The 17,306-nt window shown below is 54.4% G+C and overlaps 1 protein-coding gene across 2 annotated transcripts in view; it reads right to left on the bottom strand.

Annotated features, from left to right (window-relative positions):
* Nucleotides 1–15,889, bottom strand: part of SCN5A (sodium voltage-gated channel alpha subunit 5) — a 95,783-nt gene extending 79,894 nt beyond the window's left edge. Inside the window, exon 1 of one of the 2 annotated variants that reach the window (XM_047740309.1) lies at nt 15,725–15,889. The gene's annotated coding sequence lies outside the window, so the exon portion shown is untranslated. Of the gene's footprint in view, nt 1–15,641; nt 15,663–15,724 lie in introns of those variants that run through there. The other variant, XM_047740301.1, reaches the window with a different exon arrangement.
* Between the last annotated feature and the right edge of the window lie 1,417 nt (nt 15,890–17,306).

The raw sequence follows: 17,306 nt of genomic DNA, 5'->3' as shown, positions 1-17,306 counted from the left end.
GGGAACATTTGCACTTGTGGGTTCCTGAACCAAACCGACTGATACACTTCCTACAAAGGTGTTGACTCTCTCTGGACTAGGAGGGACACTTGCTGGGGCAGGGCTGGGACCTGTCATCTTTTTGTCCCAGGGCCTTGGCAAGGCTGGTCCTGAACAAATGAATGATGAAAGGAATGATGAAGAATGTGTAGGTGAGGGAAAGGTATGGGAAGGTACCCGGTGCCGTCCCTCCTCTCAAGCTTGTCCCTTCTATAGGAAACCCTGGAGCCCTGTGGAAGGTGATCAGAGGCGTCCTGGGCCAATGCCCAGGCTTCTTTTCTGGGCAGAGGCAGCCCAGGCAGTGGGGCCAAAGTGTGGGAGGGGGGTACTCTATCTATGGTACAGCACCATGTGCCTGCAGGTGGAGGGTGCCCAGACTTTCCCTGGGGCATGGAGGTGCCAACATCTGGTACCTGAAGGGCCATCTGTGTCTGCTGAATGAGACCCAGGCAAATGCCAGGGGGTTTGGAAACAGCAGGGGCAGAGCTTCAGAGCTGTCATCCAGATGTCAGCACCGCGGTGTACACAACTGCAGTAATGTCCTGCTGGAGGGTTTCCCCCGCCCCAAATCCCCAGGGCGAGCATTCTTCCGAAGATGGAAAGCTCAAACAGAGCATCTCGGGCTCTTCACACCTCTCCACATGCTCCCTCCTCCCAAATCTGAACAAATGAGGGCTGCCCCAGGTGCTGGCAGAACCAGAAAACTGACCACCCTCCACAGGGGTGTCCGAGCAGCACACGTACGGGACTCACGCCAGACTGCGAGAATGTGGGCCCCCGTGGCCTCAACCGATCCGGGACCTGGTGCGAACATGCTCTGCCTATGACATGGAGACCAAAGAATGTACTCCTGACTGTCCCAGCAAAACAGGATGTGGTAGGCACAGAAGCTCTGACCGGGATGCCACCGGGAAGGGGGAGGCAGTGTCGCTAATTACCACATCAAACCCAGGAATGGCCGGGCACCAGCTCAAGGGGGCAGGGCGGACACCTGTTGGAGATCTCTGCCAGGACAGAATCCCTTTCCGTCAACCAAAGGCAGGCTTTGCCTTGATCTCACTCCCATGAAATACGTCACCAATGACCCCAGCGATCCGCCGCACCAACCCTTGCACATTGCCAGCAAAGGTCCCAGGCCCGGGCCCAGGATGGCTGGGAGGCAGGCACCTGGCCAGCTGACAGGTAAATGGTGAGCAAGCATAACACAGCCAGGACCTCCAAAGGGCACCTCTGGTCCCCAGGGAAGGGCAACGAGGCCGGTGTGAAGGGAGGTCAGAGGAGAGGTCCTAGGACCCAGCACTTTAAGAACCACTCCATCCTTCGGGGTCTTGTTCCTCGGTTTCACTCAAGACAAGTTAATAACAGCAGGTGAGGGAGTAGTTTCCCCTGTTATAAAAGCGTGTCCCTGTTCAGCTTCCATCTTTGAGTGAACAAGAAAGGTGTCTGTGACACTCATCGCCAAAGGTGAATGGCGATTTTTTTTTTCCTAAAGATTTTTATTTATTCATTTGGGAGAGAGAGAGAGACAGAGAGAGCACAAACAAGGGGAGTGGCAGAGGGAGAAGAAGACTCCCCACCGAGGAGGAAGCCCTATGCCATGCGGGGCTCCATCCCAGGACCCTGAGATCATGACCTGAGCCGAAGGCAGATGCCTGACCCACGGAGCCACCTAAGCGCCCCGTGAATGGTGATTTTTTTTCCTTCGCTGGTAAAAATGTGGGTCATGTTACACTTTCCTTTTTGTACTTTTCTTTAGTGCTTGAATTACTTAGGATGATCTTGTATTATTTTTACAAAAACAATAGTCATTAGTCCTTATTGAAAAAAGAAAAAAAGAAAAAAAGCCAGCCAGGATGACAATGGCCCTTTCCAGGGCAATCCTCTCCACCAACAGCAATCACTATTTAAGTAAATCAGGAAGCCTCCTCTTTGGCTTGGAATTTTTTCCTAAAAATAGTGTTCTCTGTCTCACTGTATCCATCTGTGTCCACATGCCTGCAAGGGTTCTGGGGACACGTGTATGCCCATGGACTTGCAGAGGCTCACCGGTATATACTGGGGAGTGTGTGTGTGTGTGTGTATGCATGTGTGTGTGTGTATGCATGTGTGTGTGTGAGAGAGACAGAGAATGTGCATGCACATACAAGCTCACACCTGCGTAGCCGTCTGTTCTAATAAAGGTGTTAAAAAATGTGTATTGAAATCAATTGATTCACGTAGATTGGCGCACATATTCTAAGCGTGCAGGTGGATGAATTTCCTCAAACTAAACACAGCTGGAAAGAGCACCCAGGTCAAGGAAAAAATTGTCCCCTCTCCCTCACACTTGGATTCCCCTCCAGTTACCAGCTATCTCCCTGGCCAAGGGAGAACACTCTCCCGACTGCTAATGACAGAGACAACTTTCCTTGTTTGTGGAGTTCAGGGGTTCCTAAAGCCCTCTTGGATGGGTGGGAAAGATTTCGGCGTAGGAGGAAATGCTCCTTGTTCTTACTAACTTTTAAATGCAACTGAGCACTTCCCTCAATCACGAATACAGGCAGCAAAGCGATTGTGTTAGCGGTGCTGGGACCCATAGAACCTGCTGACATTCTCCCGTTCTGTGACCGGTGCCCCCAGGATCTCATATATCATGAACGCTCATTGATAGTCCACAATTAAAAGGCTTATCAGACCCGCTGCCAGATCTTATTATTTCGCATGTTAATAAAGAAGCACTGACAACGGGGGCCTAGGTCTGAGGAAGGGTCTTGTTCCCCGTGGCCTCCAGTAGAGCACCTGAATCCTTGGGACTCTGTGGTTCCTGAAACCAGGTGAGGTTCCCTGCTGCCCAGCAGCCAGGCAGCCTCAGGTTCCAAAGTAAACCAGTCAAAGGTGTCCTTTGTCTCTGGGCCCGCAGGCGGTGCAGGGTGGGCGGGCAGGATGGATCCGTTTTCTCCCTTGTTCTCCCCCTGCCTGCACCTGGCTTTGGTCTTGCTCTTCCTTCAGCAGCTCAGGGCTCACGCCCTGCCTGCGGCCGAAACTGACTGAGCCCTGGCTGCAAGGTTTCTGGTGATGCCAGGGTTGGGGGGCTGGGGTGGGAAGGCCCGAGGACGCTCCAGGCTCACACCCAGCCATCTCCTGCAGGCCTAGGAGGTTAGGCCCCCAGCAATCTGGGGAAAGAATACGTCTCAGTCTTATACAGATCCAATGTGTGGAGAAGCCTGGCCTGATTTGATTCCGAGACCGTTCCTCTAGAAGCAGCACCCTCATGACTCTCTTCCCTCGTCCAGGCTAGCTTCTTTGTCCCCATTAGTCCTGTAGATGCTCCCTGGGCTGGAATGGCTTCTTCCAGCTGACCACCCTGCCCAACCTGGTTGCCCCTTTTCTGTCGGCCGGACTCAAGCTCCAGGGGACCCCAAACCAATCCTGTCCCAAGTTTATCAGTTTCTGGTTACCGGGGGCTTCTCTGTCAAAGTTCTGCTGGCTCCTGAGCCCAGGGAAGCAATCTGTGAGGCTTCCTTTTCAATCTGATCCTTTCTTGTGACACTGGCTACACACCTCCACCCCCATCAAACATTCCAGCCTCCAATCCAGATGCTACTGCCCAGGGGCAGACCTTGTCCCCCAAGCTGGGACAATGCTGACCTCATGGCCACTGGCCTCCTCCCTCTTTCCCTCCACTCTGCAGTTCCACCACTCCCTGGCCCAGCCCTTCCCAAACACAGCCCCTGCCCTGTGCGATGGCAGGGCCATCTCAGGCTTTCCTCATGACCCCCTTCTCTAGGACACCTTCTATGGTTGCCCACCCACGCTGATCTCCCTCCTCTGGGCATCCAGCCCTTGCCTGCTTCCTGGCCACAAAGGCTCCCTGATAGTCAGTCCCTGGGTTTGTTTGGGACCAAAGGGTATCGCCTCTCAGGCAGTCTGATTTCACCAAATAGCCCCAAAACCTCTGAATCGCTGGCCTGTACACCTGGGTATTACAACAAGGTGGAGATGCCATGAGGGAGAGCAGTGACTGTCCGCACCAGACACCGGAGCCCTCTGGAGTTGTCTCCGTGTTGTCTCTTCAGCTGGCCTTCCTGAAGGAAGACTTTCCTGAATGTACGGGGCACACAGCTGGGGCTCAATCCGTGGCGGTCACCATGCCAGGTTGTGGAACACGAAAAGAGTGTAGCTGTGGGTATGGTCCAGGGCCAGGGAGTGACACTCCGGACTTCTCTGGCTTCAGCACTAAGATTCCTGCATCCTGAGAGGCGATACCCTTTGGTCCGGAACAAACCAGAAAGGTTGATCACCTGAGGGGTGAAGAGGGGCCTGACTCCAGCCTAGTCCCTCCTTGCAGAGCCTTCCTTCCCATTCCCCTCCTGGATCCCAAGGCAGGCATGCTCCGGCATTCTGAGTCACTTCTAGCATTTTGGTCGCCTTGGAATCACAGCCTCTGGAACACAGCATGCAAAGAATATTCTTTGCTATGTAAATTTATGCAAGGCACTCTGTGGAAGTGGTTCCCAGGCTTCCTAGAAAATCTCTGCTGGCTTCCTCGGCTCCTCCCTTCTCCCTCCCGCTCTGGAGACTCAGCTCACCTGTGCCCTTGCCCCATGGCCCCGCCTTCCACAGCTCCTCAGTCCTTCAGCAAGAGGCTCAGGGAGAGCGCGTGGGTGCCCATGAGGCCAGGGCTCGCTCCCCACAGGTGGCAGTGAGAGCAGGAGGAGTGAATTCATTTCTTCCTTGAGGAGAATGAGTTAAAACTAATTAACACCTCAACTCAGACTCATTTTATTAATCGAATGATTCAGTAATCAGCACCCGCTGTGTACACGGTCTTACAAATGACTTCATAGAACACTTTTCTTCCCAAGGTAATGGATCCTAAATCAACAGGTGATGATGGGGAGATGAAGACGAGCCATCAGCAAAGAGACTCTGTGGTGGCTTGTGAGGACATTTCCACTCAGCCTTGCCAAGATGGGCCATGAGGAAACGCCCTGGGCCAGAGAACCCAGACCTGCGCCCGGTTCTGCTTCCGCCTTTGGCCTCCCCATGTCCTTCTCTGCAGGATATTCTGTTTCTAAACGGGATAGGGACATGATTCAAGTGCCTGTGTGGATCTGGTCCTGTCCACTTATTTTGACGTGTCCTTGGACAAGTTAACTGATGTGTCTCTGCCTCAGTTTTCCCATCTGTAAAATGGGGGTCATAATCGTACCTGCTGCACAGGGCCGTTCTGAGGCTTAGATTATTAATACTCTCACATGCTCGGCACACAGGAAGTATCTTATGAATGCCAGTTGCTCTTATCATTGTGGTTGCTGTGGCCACTACTTTTTTCCTACTAGATCCAACTCAGAGGATCCCTCTTTGAAAGACCTGTCTTGCTGCCTCCTCTGACCCCACTCCCAGTCCTCCCTGCCTGGCTGGCTTTCCCTTCTCTGTGTTCTCAGCACACTTGCATTCTCATACCCACTTCATCACAGGATGCAGTTAATTGACTTCCTTCCACATCTACCTCTCCCTTCGGCTGTGTCCTGAGCTTCCGAACCACAGTCTGGCCCAGTAGAGGTGCCTCTAAAGGTCTGGTGAATGAATGAGTGAATGAATGAACGAATGAGTGCCAGATTAACCTTCCTATTGCCCAGCCTGTGAACTTGGAGAAGAACGACACAAAGCCCCCTTTTTCTGGGCCTTGTTTTTCTCAGCCACAAGCTGGGTGGGCCAATCCAGCAGGGTTGTAGGCTCATGATGTGTCTGGGACTGCCGGAAGTGCTGCTGTGATCACCTTATTTCATTCTTGCAACAATTCTAGGGAGAGGGGAGGTTAGTATCTGTTTTACACAAAGGGAAATCTGACGCTTCGAGGTTAAGTAAGCAGGCCCCAGTCTGTCTGGTGAAAGCCAGGTCTCACCAAGACACTCACATTCCCTCCTACTTCTGCTGGCACAGAGGGCTGGGAGGAAGGGGTAAGGTCAATCTTCGACAAGGGCGGGGCATGTCTGTGACCCCCCTACAAAATGAGGAGTCCAGCCAAGGTTGGTCCTTCCTCCCTCTCAGCAGCCTGGCTGGCCGGCCTGCCTGTGCCCACGCTTGGGCAGCTGCTCCCAGGGAGACCTGGCCGATTTCTGCCAATGGCCAGGGACTCAGCAGTTTACCCGTTGGAAATGATTCCCCAGCAATTTTTATCTCCAGCTCTGGCCCTGTTGAACGGCCCTGTCCAACAGGGTAGCCACCCAGCCCACGTGGCTACTGACCACTTGGAATGTGGCTATCCCAGTGGCCATCCAGAGTGGTACAGTCCCCACAAATTTCATTATTAACTTTTAAACACTGATTACAATTTATGCTGGTTAACATTTTGGATGTACGGGGTTAAATGAAATGTTACAATTAATCTCAGTTGTTTTTTTGACTTCTTAAAATGTGGCTACTAGAAAATTTCAAGTTACATATGTGACTCTCATGGGTAGTTCACGTTCCCTCTCTACCGGATGGCATTCCCTCCCTGCTGTTGGGCCCTAAACCCTTACAGAATTCCACTGCCTTTGGGCTGGGCCTCAGGCTAGCCCCGGGGTGGGGGAGGGGAGAGAAGCAGAGGGAGAGGACGGGGCGGGGATGGGTTGAAGGAGAGTTGTCTTCAGCAGCCCAGAAAGTGGCCACCCTGGTTTGGGGCAGTGGCTTGTGGGTGGTTGTGCTGACTGGAGCCACAGGTGGGGATGGGGGTAGGGGAGAGGGGGAAGTGGGAGGGGTCAACGGCATCCCTCCAGCCCAGGCAATTATCTGCACAGTCCTGGCTCTCCCAGGGTAACGGCTTGGACAAAGGCTCAGTGGGGGTGCCAGCTGGTGCTCGTGGCCTGTGCATTCAGGTCCTTGCTCCCAGATCAAAGGCACATTGGCACGTCCTTGTGCAGGGCCTCAGCGAACCGGCTCCCTGCAGGCTCCGCTCCTCTGAGGCTGCATAGACTTTAACTCTGTCTAGCCCAGAGCCCGAGCTTTGGGGGAGGATGATCCCCAGGGGGCTTTCCTTCTCCAGTCCCGATCCCAGCCCCCAGCAATCTGGGGAAGTCCTGCAGAATCCCCACCCCCATCCTTTCTGGAGGCGAACACGCCCACCCCAGAAGCCGGGGATGCCCTCATTTACATGCATTTGCATCTCATTTATTCCAACACTCGGGCTGAAGCCGAAGCTAATTCAGCTGACAAGAAAACCCCACCCGTTTGCTCTGCTAAGTGATTCCCCAGGCAGAATAAAAAGGGGTCCCTGGGACCAGACCCCTCCTTCTGGAGTGGGAGCTGAGGGGAGAGCTGGAATGGGGTGGGGGCACCTTTGGCTTGAGCCCTGGATTCAGCCAAAGTCCCTGTTTTTTCAAACTCCATCTTCCCCACAGTAGGGATAGGGCCCTTTGGGAGACTGGAAAGGGCTTGCTCGTCTCAAGTTCCCTGGTATTGCTGGTGCCAGGTCAGGGGAACCACACACACGGCCCAGGTCATTCAGGGCCCCCTGCACAGGGCGCCTGGCATCCGCTTCCTTCCAGGCCTGAGTCTATCTTGTAAGCCCAATTATTTCTCCATGCACAGGGGTCTGGAACGTTATGTCAGGCACTGAGATGTTACTCACGGCCCAGGGCTGCCTAGGGGTCCTGGGGCTCCAGGGTGGGGGCTTAGAGGATCCACTATGTGACCACAAAACTCAGAAGTCAGACAGCTGGCTCGGTCAACCAGGGCACTGCTGGCCCAGACCATGTACCGTCTATACCCACACACCACACACAGTTGGGCCAGAAAGGTGGCCCAGGAAGCACCCGACCAGCACATAGGTGCCCGCGAGATGGCTGGCAATCAGCATCCTAAGTCTCTAGCCCCGTTTCTTCCAACTCATTTTTCTCAACACCTGGGCTAAAAAAAAAAAAAAAATGGTTTCACAGGGGAACTGTATACTAAGGTCATGGCAACCAAAGCATTTATGGAGTACCTACTGTGTGCACTAGGGAGACAGGAGTGCCCTAGGGAAGCCTGGGGATGCTTAGGGTCCCTTAACCCCCAGAGAAAGATAAGCCAATCCATCCACACACAAAATCTGTGCCACAAAATTGTCTATGAGACAGAATGGGCACATCTCTATATATGAAAATGCACTGATTTTCAGTGTATAGGTGAATGAGTTTTAACAAATGTATACACTTGTATAACTACCACCTTAGTTAAGCTAGCAAACATTCCCACCGCCCCAGAAAGTTCCCGAGTGTCCCCTTCCGGTCAGCTTTTCTGATTTCCATCATCATAGATGAGTCTGACCTGTTCTAGAACTTCACATATATAGAAGCACACTGTATGGGCTGTTTGTGCCAAATGTTCCTGCTTGACATAATGCTTCTGAGACTTTTACATTGCATTTGCCGGGGACGGCCATCTGACTTCCCTTTGCAATGCACTGTGACCACACGGGACCCAGCCGGGGACAAGTCCTTCACTCGATCATAAAAGGCGAGGACTGGGAAGGACCCGAAGTCCAGCTATCTCTGGGGACAGCCGCCCCCGGGGGATCCTTAGGGAATATTTTTCTCTCCTTCCCTCAGACATTTCCTGAAACGGAAACTCAGCAATTATACATCTAACCGACACCCAGCTCAGCAAGTGAGTGGGGGCTTTCCCTGGGTTTCCACTTTTGTTAGCAACTAGCTGTCGCTTTATTTAACTGGCAGTCTGTGCCACATCCAACCACCACGGTGGTGGTGGCGGCGGCGGGGTTGGCGCTGCAAATGGCTGGCCCCCGTCCTGCGCCTTCTTCCCCTCAAGTCCGGCTGTGGCGGGCCCCCTTTGCCTGCCTGCACCCGCACGTGCAGCTGGGTGTCCTCTGGCTGAGGGTGGGGTAACAGACTCGGGGGCTGGGATTCTTCCCAGGGGTGGGCCCCAAGGCAGGCAGCAGTGCTGGGCAGCAGGGGCAGGCACTTTGGCTCAGAGGGGCTCTTTGTACCCCTTCCCTGATCCTGGCCCAGGTCGATGAGGCTGGGGCTTTGATGGCCATGCAGGAAGTATTGATGGGGCTGGGCTGGTCCCTCCCATGGTCTGATGTTCCCCGGCATCTTAGATGGCCCAGCCAGGCCAGATTGCATGGCTAATGAAGCCCGAGGACTAAAATCAGCAGCTCCAGCCAAACCTCTCCCTGCCCTCCATCCCTTTGAACACTGCTTCTGGAGCCAGGCCCTTCCTTTGCCCAGGACTTCGAGGAATCAATACCAACCAGAAAGGCATTTACCACCCTCTTGATGCCAGGAAGAGCCTTTCTACTGCTCAAAATCCATTCCCAGAAAGCACGGGGACTGCCTGGGCACAGCCTCGTCGGGAGGTGGGGCCGGGGCACCGCGGGCCCCGGGCTTAGCACCACCCGAGTGCCCGAGTGACCTTGAGCCTAGAGGCTGACCAGCGCTGGCCCCCGGCCTCCCGGACTGTAAGGAGGGGAGCACATACCCTGGGGATGACAATGGAGGGATCACCAAGTGGGTGAGGGACCTTCCCGCGCCCACACAGCTGCCACAAGAGCGGCTCCGTCCTTTCGCTTTGCTTAACACCCTTGTGGGGGCGCGACTTCCCACTGCCTCCCTGGAGATTTAGTCAGAAGAAGGAACTGAAGAGGAGAAAGAAAGAACTGAACTCCAGCTGCTGAGCATAAATGCTCTCTTCCCACAACAGGCCCGCGAACACAGTCTGATCCCTTTCGCCTCTCCCAATTCTGGGCATCTGCCACGGCTGGGCTCTAATCCCACCTCCTCCAGGTACCCTCCCCTGGCATCTCTGGGCTATAGGAACCTCCACTGGTGTGTGTGCGTGTGTGTGTGTGCGATTGCATGCACGCAAGCATGCTGAGCCCCCAACTCCTGCCATCCATCTCCTCTGTCTTGAGCAGCTTTCGCTCTGGCCCCAGGGGTAAACCTACTAGGCCCCAAGGGTCTTTGGTTCCTTTTCTGCCTAACCAGAGTAGTAAACAGAGTGAAGAATGGACAAAGAGAGTCACAGATCTGTCCCACTGGACCCCGGCTTCAATAACCACTAAATTTTCTGCGGGGCTTGGGGCACGCCAGAACCTTGTCCAGGAAATGAAGTTGGAGGTAGGAAAGCGGTGGGTACCCGGCTCCCCAGCCCATGGCTGTGACTCTTCCGGAACGGGATGAGGGTGACCTGGCAGGGGTGGTGACACAGGTTTCAAAGAGCCCACGAGTCACATGGTGCCAAAGCTGTGCCAGCTATGGCACTTGACCTGGAAAAGTCTGCTCCTGGACTCCCTCTCCCATTTGAGGGTCCCTGGACCCAATAATTGATGTGGGGTCTCCATAAATAGCACCCATTCCATATTGATCATCTTAAAAAGACACGGAATATTCTAGGCCCACGGAGAGAAGAGTTGTGTCTAAAAATAGTCTCATCCCCAGGAACCACTGCCAGCTCCAGGCTGTCATATAAGCCGTGCATAACAAAAGGGGCAGTCTGAAGGGGGCAGATGACAGAAAGGGTGGCAGTTGGAAACTGAGGCATGGAACCTCTCCATCTCCACCTCATTTTCTCTGCTCTGGTTACCTCAGGAGCTTGTCTCTGCCTCAGGGCCTTTGCACTTGCAGTTCCCTCTTTCTAAGACATTCTTTCTCCAGATTTCCTCTGGATAGGTTCTCCCTTGTTTTGTTTTTTTGTTTGTTTGTTTTGTTGTTGTTTGTTTGTTTTAGATTTATCTTAGAGAGAGAGAGACCCCACGAATGGGCAGTAGCACAGAAGGAGAGAATCTCAAGCAGATTCACCACTGAGTGTAGAGCCAGGCTTGATCTCATGACCCATGAGATTATGACGGGAAATCATGAGTCACCCGCTTAACCAACTTAGCCACCCAGCGTCCCTGGTTCTTTCTTGTTATTCAGGTCTCAGTTCAATCTCCTCCTTCAAGAGGTCTTCCCTGATCAGCCAGTCTAGGGTCACTCCTGTCTGTCCACCACATCATCCTGTTTTACTTCCTTCACAGCCCTGGTCATGATCTAAAATTACCTTCAGTATCTATTTGTTTAGTGGTATCCGGTCTGTCTTTCCCCGATAGTATGTGAACTTCATGAGAGCAGTTACTGAATCTGAATTGTACACCTTCTAGAATCTTCTGTGCCACCGAGTAGATGCTGAATGTCTTATCCAGGCCCTCCTCCGCCACCCCAAGCTGAATTCTGCCTCAGACCAACACTTCAGGTCAGTCTGGGGAGGCAGAAGGCAGTGGGAATCCAGTCCTGGCTTACTCTGTAGCCCCCCCATGCCTGCTCTACTCTCTGCAGCGTCCAGTCTCTGTCCACAGTCTGCCCCCTGGCTTCATCCCTTCTCTCTCTGCCGTCTTCATAGAGTTTGCCACAAGATTTCTACCCTAGTCCCTCTACTCCTGGTAATCTGCTCTTGAGGACCTCAATGTGTCTCCAAACACTGCTTTCTGGAACACTTCTCATCTCAGAGCAAGATCTCCCTCCCCTTCCTGTCCCCCACCCCCATGGTTCCTGCCATCAAAATCCCCCTCGGAGGCACAACTTCAACTCAAACCTCTGGCCCCTCACTGTCAGGAAAAGTATTTGCCCTATAAGTACTGCCCGTGGGTGCACTGCATGGACACACATGCCTAGAGTCCACTCTGGGCTCTCTCTACATCCTCCCCTTGACTCCACCCCTGGCCAGCTCCCTACTATCTCCTTCCTCCCTCTTAAACCATCAAACTCTTGCAAAGAGCTGTCTACACGTGCTGTCTCCACGTCCTCACCTCCTGCTCACTTCTGAACCTACTCCAAACTGGCTCCTATTCTCACCAATTCATTCATTCATTCATTCATTCATTCAACAACTAACTATCTGTGTTGGGCACCACGTTCTGTAGGTGTTAAGGAAGTTTCTGGTGCTCACTGTCACCAGCATCCTCAATCTAATGGACACCAGCATCCTCAATCTAATGGACACTCCTTTTAAAATTAGCCATTCTTCTTGATCTATGCCTGAACTCCTCAGAACGCATCTTCTTTACTCTCAGAAGAAAGAAAAGAAACAGAAGACTCCCCTTCCTCTGGGACGTGCTCTCTCCTTGCTTTCTGTGACACCTCCCACTCCTGGCTCGACTCCCACCTCTCCAACTGCTCCTTCTCAGCCTCCTTTGCAGACTTCTCCGGCCTCAATTGTTGGAGTGCCTCAGGGCTCTGGACCAAAGCTGTTCTCTTGCACTCTCTCCTTCACATCAGGCTCACCTGGGTGCTTTCAAAATTTCTGATGCCCAGGCCTCACCCTGGAGTCAAATGAATTAGAACCTTGAGGGGAGGGAGTGGAGCCTGGGCATAGGTTTTTTTGTTTTGTTTTGTTTTTCAATTTTTATTTTATTTTATTTTTTACAGATTTTATTTATTTATTTGACAGAGAGACAGATCACAAGTAGGCAGAGAGGCAGGCAGAGAGAGAGGGGAGCAGGCTCCCCACTGAGCAAAGAGCCCGATACGGGGCTCAATCCCAGGACCCTGAGATCATGACCTGAGCCGAAGGCAGAGGTTTTAACCCACTGAGCCACCCAGGCGCCCCATGTTTTTCAATTTTTAAAAGCTGTCCAAGTGATGTCTATGTGGCCAGGCTTGAGGACCACTGGTCTGTACTCTTGCTGGACAATCTAGTTCATTGCCATGACTCCCATGGCCAGCATCTGCAGATGATTCCTAGTTTCCACCTCCAGCCCCGGTCTCCTGCCAAACACTGGACCCTCCCCTCCAACTGACCACTGCATGGTTGGATCTGTCTTTGGAAGTACTAACGGTTCCGCTCAGTACCCCGAAATATCTGTCACTTCTCCTTTGTTCTTTATCAAACTTACCAACCTAAACTTCACTCTCGCAGTGTGGTGGGGTGGTGGGGAATCTCATTTAATGAGCAATCAAAGTCAGGGATGGAAGAAGCAGCGCGTCTCTGAACAGAGAAGAAAGCTGGGATGCCACAGGTTCCACCACCTGTGGTGACCTGACTGTTCCTTTCCTTCAACCGAAAGACTTCTGATAGCACTCGTCGTCTGCATGGGCAGACCTGACACTTGGGCTCAAACCCAAGGCCTGCTACTTAGTAGATGTGTGACAGTGAGCGAGTTAGTTCACCTTGTTGGGCCTTCAGTTTCGCCACCTGCAGTATTGTCATCAGTAGGGTCCCACCTCCCGGGCTGATGTAAGGATTCCTGAGAGGAGCCTTATAAAGTGATTAGTGCCGTGCCTGGCTGACAGAAAGCACTCAGTGAATGTTAGCTATTTTTAGTACCATTACTGAGGATAAATTCCCAATTCCTGAGTATAGAGCTCACAAGGGCCCCCGTGACTGTGACCTTGGCTTTAGCTTTTGCTCTTCCCTCCCTCACACCATGAGACCCAATGGGTCGCTGAACTAACAAGGGTGTTTTTCACAAATCTGCACTGCTCATGCCGGTCCTGATGGCTAGACTGCAACTTCTCCATCTAGAAAACTCCTATTCATCCTTCAAAACCCATGAGGAAGGTTATTTTTGTTAGAGAGATACTCTTGACTCCTCTGGCCAAAGGTAATTATTCCTCTTTCAGGGGGGCAATGGGGTCACACTTCTGACAGTGCATACACTTCCAATAACTTTCTCAAGGGTCAGTGGGAACTAGCCTGCCTCCTGTGAACAGAACAGAGACTGCCATTGACCACTGCCTCAGGATGTTTGCAGGACTCCCTTTTGGAATGGCTTGGGCACTAGCCTCTTCTCCACAACTCCCAGCTGTCTCTGGTGCTTCCCACCACTCCTGCGAGCTTGGTCTTCATACTGAGTGAGTCAATCCTGGAACTTTTGCAGAAGAGCTTTGATGACCAACCAGGGATGGGCCAAGCACCGCAGAGGCGCAGCAGCTGCCCAGGCCACACAGGGCTGAATGCTCATTGTCGGCACCCGAGAGCCTGTTTCCTTTCTGCTCAGATCCTCTTCGGTCAGTCCTAGCTCATTTTGGTCCCCAGGAAGTAGTTCTCAAGGAATCTTCATCCTGAGTGGTGCACCAAATCTACTGACTCTCTAGATGACCTTGGATAAGTCCTTGACCCACTCTTGGCCTCAGTTTTCTCCTGTCCAATGTGACAGTGATGGCAGAATTCGATTAAAAGTTCAGTGGATCTCATTTCAGCACAGGGTGGGACATTCTAGCATCAAATCTGTGTTCCACGGTCTGGCTGTCCCCTGACCCTCCCCTCCTGATGCTCCTGTGACAGCAGCATGGTATGAGCTACCATCCTGTGCCATCCTCCTTCCGCCTTCCAGCTCCATTACCACCCACTCACGTGCACCTGCCCGATTCCAGCTGGGAGGAGTTGAGGGTGAGGAGATGGAGTTGAGGACAGCCGAAAGGGCCTGGGCTCCCAGTGGCCTGGGCCTCTGCTACTCCGGGTCCCTCTAGATCATGAGGGGCTTGGTGGGAATCTGCGAGAAGGCTGAGGTGCTGCGGCATGGTGGGGGTCATATGGTGTGTCTTTCTCCACCGCGCTGTTCAGGCTCACTGAGGAAAGTGACTAGGGTCTCAGTGGGAGGTGGGGAGACAGCTGGGGGTATGAAATGCCAGCCAAGGACCCTAAGAGGCGGCTCACCCTGCCCTCCTAGGACTGGTCTCAATGCTTTAAGGAGAGAAGATTGACTCCTGCCCCAACCTCAGCCATGGCTTCCTGATTCATCTGTGCCCTGGCCTCCAACAGGTGTTTGCAAGGCAGGCCTATGGCCAGGGCCTTGTCCCCAGCATTTCCCCCACTACAGCTCTCTGCACCTCCAGCCTCCACAAGGCTAGGTACAACCGTTCCTCCCCGTGCCACCAAAGACGATCGAATAACACAGAGGATGAAAGCCACCTCCCTCCCGTCAAGGCGAGTGGATCTGCCCGGGTAAGAGCGAGAGCGAGCTGGGCAGAGAACTCTCTCCAATCCCAACGCACAGAGATCTCCCTTGTTGAGAGCACAAGGAGATCTCTCCTCCTTCAAGGCGCTCAGAGACCAGATGCGGCCCCGTTAGGGCGTCAAAGGGCACAGAGATCTCTTCGGGCTCGAAGCTCGCAGAGATAGGACACGTATTTAGATCTCTGCTCCCTCAGGGCGCAGAGATCTTTCCCAGGTCAGGACAGGCAGCGATCCGGTCCCAAAGAAGACACCCCTAGAGGACAGCTCAGTGGGGCCCAGAGAAAGGGGGTGATTGGCTCCCTCCCCCATTCCCAGCCCTGCTCGGTCGGCTCCCCGGCTTTCTGGAACCACACTCACTGCGCGCCTAGTCGCCGCTCTGACCTTGGGGTCTCCGGCCTCGGGAATCCGGGTCCCAATCCCAGACCCTCCCCGAGCCTGCGCCAGGGTCGGCTGGGAAGCCGGGGCCGCAGCTCCTCCTCCCCGGGCCCTCGACAGCGCACCGGGAAACCCGGAAGGAAAGGGATGGGGAGGGGGCGCACGGCGATTACAGACGCCCCCCCCACCCCCCCGGGGGAATCCCTTCCAGCCCCGAGGATTTGCACCCTTTCTTCTCTCCCTCCCGCCTCGGGGGCAGCGATGGGGGAGGGAACTGCCGGGCGCACCCGGGGCAGGGGAGGGGGTGCGCAGGGGCCGGAGGCTCCTACCCTCGGGGAGGAAAGTTGGGCGGCGGCAGGCGGAGGGGGCTCCGGCCCGGCCGGTGCTCCCAGGCGCGGGGGCGCTCGCTCACCTGCTGGTCCCCCGGCCCTGGCCCCGGGATGGGCGGCTGAGGCTCGGCGCGGACTCCGCTCGGCGCGGGGCTCGGGGCACTGGGCGCAGGCTCAGCGGCCCCGGGGGCGCGATCCGCGCATCCTACGGGCGCCGCCGCCGTCTCGGCTCCGCCGCTCCGCTCGGGCTCCGGGGCTCGGCGGGCGGCGCGGGCTCGGGCTGGGGGCGGGGTCGGGGGCGGGCCCCGCCTGGGCTCGGCCTGGGGCTTGGGGCCCCCGGCTGGCTCCGCCCCAGAGCGACGCGCCCCGGACTCCGCACGTGGCCCTCCGCCCTCTCAGAGGGTGAACCCCTGGGCACCCGCCGGGGCGCACACCCCCACACTGACCCGGGGGCGCCCCGCCACAGACAGCCGCCCACGCGGGCACAGACAGACACACGCAGACGCGGGCACACGCTGGGGTACACACTCACCGACCCAGGGACGCTTTGCCACAGATAGCCACCCACGCGGACACGGACAGGCACGCATCCCGGCACACACGGGAGAATACACACAGGCATCCTCCCTGACCTGGGGACCTTACATTGGGGAACCAGCCCCCTGGACACGGACAGACCCTGATGCGGGCTCACTGACACACACAGACACCCATGCTGACATTCCCTTAGGCTGACAGACACACTCGACACACGCACACCTGTGCTGACACACAGACACCCACACGGACATAGGCAGACACATCATTGACACACACACTGAGGCAGACACACTCTGACAAACTCAGTGATACATGACTCAGAGACTCTTATCGCCTGACACAGAGGCACACACTTACATGGGACCACATTCTGCTGGAGAAACACGGATAGTACACAATTCTGCACAATAGTAGACACTCGCACTCACACAGACCAGAAATAAGGGCACAACCAACAAATACAGAGACACGCACCCTGAAATGGACTCACACACATGATCACAAACATACACCTTGTTGGGACACATACAACCAACACCTTTACACACAGAGAGACGCTCAAACATGTGGATACTGAGACAGACACTGCCTCTCACATAGGGACACATAGACCGGTGACAAATTATTGCTCACATACCCAGGCTGACCCATAAGGAAACATGTCCAGGAACACAGGTTTTTAAAACAAAATGGGCTACCAGATTTTCCCTACAGGCCAGTAACATAGTTGGAAGGGACGGTATGTTTTGCCCTGCACAGTGGCCACTGCCCACAGCCATCTTCTTTACTTTTCTGACACTTTCAAAGCCCCAAGATACAAAAATTGCTCTTGGAGGGCAAAATGGGGGCTGGTATCTCAGAAAGCTCCAGGGTGCTGGGTTTGAGATCTCAGAGACTGTGACCTGCCCTTCCATTGGGACTCTGGAGAGGTGATGATGAGTCCATTGTCCCTTTGGGACCTGGGTGTGGGGTTCCAGGTGTCACTGGGGGCCTTACACATACACTGAGGAGCTACCCGTGCTTTCAGGACAGCCAGTCCAGGGGAGGGGAATCGGTGAGAAAGTCCGTCTACAGGAGAGTCTTAAGACACAAGACGCTTTCGGGCCCTGGATTGGGTGGGATGGC

The sequence above is a fragment of the Lutra lutra genome, chromosome 1 (genome assembly GCF_902655055.1).
Source record: "Lutra lutra chromosome 1, mLutLut1.2, whole genome shotgun sequence".
NCBI classification, from domain to species: Eukaryota; Metazoa; Chordata; class Mammalia; order Carnivora; family Mustelidae; genus Lutra; species Lutra lutra.
This window is presented reverse-complemented; position numbering and strand designations above follow the sequence as displayed.